Here is a 2,169-nt window from a genome sequence, read left to right on the forward strand (position 1 = left end):
AATTCCACCAGGGGTTGACATTAAAGTCATCTGTCTTAGGTGTCATTTGCTTTCAAAGTATTTTTTACAGTTCAGTTTTAGCGATCTTCATATTAACAATTGCGTTCCCCGTCGCAGTAGACTTTGAAAACATTTATGCTATTTTAAACACATCCATGCCTCATGAAGAATTCTATAGGTGTTAAAGATTCTATAGGTACATCTCCAATGCTTGTGAAAACAAATATTTATATTATATATATATATATATATATATATATATATATATATATATATATATATATATATATATATATATATATATATATATATATATAAACAAATATATATAAAATGGTTTTAATTTATAGGTTATTTATTAAGAAATGTATCTGTACTATATGACATGGGCCTGTTGGTTAGAACATTTCTGCAGTGGTTTAAATGTGTCAAATTGTAAAAGTAGACTTTTACAATAAATAAATAAAATAACAATAAACAATATCCTACTTAATAATAATAATAAAAATAATAATGATGATGATGATGATTGAAAATAATCATTATTATTAAGCAGGGGCGCCGCTGGCCGCCATGGGCCCTCTGACAAGTTGATATTGCCCTTGATAATGTCACTGGGGCCCCCCATAAATGTATGGGCCCTTAGAGTCTTCCTAACTCCCCCACCCCCCAAGCAGCGCCCCTGTTATTAAGTAGGATGAAGTAAGATATTAAGTTGGATTTTTTTTTCATTTCTTAATAAATAGCCTACTGTAAATTGGGCCTACAGCAATTAACGATTGAAATGATTTATATATGAGATTATAATACGTGTTAGCTTAGTGATTTATATGGAATATTCTCAATAATATTTGTAAAGGACATATAAATAGGCCCTATGTGTAACGTCTACATATTTCAGTTAATATGGAAAACGAGAGCATGTTTTTACCAAAACTATATAGGATTTTTTATGCGTGTGCTTGTAAAACAATATAATTTGCACAAAAAAAATTATGTTTTTTTTCTCTAAAATGTTGTTACTCCACCCCCGTTTAGAGCATCATGGATGTTTTACGTTATAACTAACGTGGTTCAAACGATGGATCTGCAACAAAGCAGCTACAGTTTTGGGAAACACTCATCACGACATTGTTCTTTTCCCAAACGATGCATCGTACTATGATAGCCACGAGTTATGCCGTTGTATGGGAAACACACCCCAGCTTAATATAAATTGATATAAAGTCAATATAATGTCAATTTTCTGTGACATACAGTATATAAGTTGCTTCCCAGATCCCCTGAGTACCTTCTTGGACACTCATTTGGAAACCACAAATTTACTGGATTGAGCCATATATCCTGTTACACCTCTTGATTCAAACAACATCAACAAATAATCCTCTGACCCTTTTCTTAATTATTTTGTTTTGATTCCACGGCAAACCACCACAGAACCAATGTTGCACTTCGACATGTGTTGCTCTACAACAGCCGAGATCAAACTGCCTCCATTTCTTGGTGAAAACCTGGGGTCCAGTTACCCACGCTCCCGCTCGAGCTTGTTTGCCATTAAATATTACAATGTGCCATAGTACAGAGGTGAAAGTGAGCCCCTCTGAGCTGCCACTCACTGGAATAAGGACCGGCCTGATGCGGCAGGTAAACAGAGAGAGCGAGAGCCACAGCTTGGGTTACAGACCGGCTGAAGAAGAGGCCCTCTCTGGCTCCGGTTGCCCATGATGGGGGAGATCGCTTTACCCGCGGCTGCCACATGAAATGGTCCAGTCCAAGTTCCCTACCCACCTCTTGGATGGAATGATTACTTATTCATAGTTGGAGGGAAGAATAGGAGGGTGGGTAGTGAATGGGGGTCCTTGTTGTCAGTGGTGGTGTAAGGAACAGGTGACAGGAGGGTATCTGTTACCTTTGCACGTCCACCCATAAGCCCCCTCTCTCAGAACTATCAGCGCACATTGTTGTCGGCCATGAAACGCAGATAGCAAAGTCTACAGTAAGCTTTCCCCTTTCTCCATCGATTTCATCACCAACACATCTGCGCACTGCAAGAGTGCCTCGCTTCAAAGCCATGGCGAAGCGTGAGCATTCAAGCTCAAAGGCGGCCAGGGGGTTCAAGGGTCGCACCAGCGGGCGGATGGATTGCCGGTGACTTTATCACACTCCTGC

Source organism: Danio aesculapii, chromosome 5 (assembly GCF_903798145.1).
Source record: "Danio aesculapii chromosome 5, fDanAes4.1, whole genome shotgun sequence".
In the NCBI taxonomy this organism is placed as follows: Eukaryota; Metazoa; Chordata; class Actinopteri; order Cypriniformes; family Danionidae; genus Danio; species Danio aesculapii.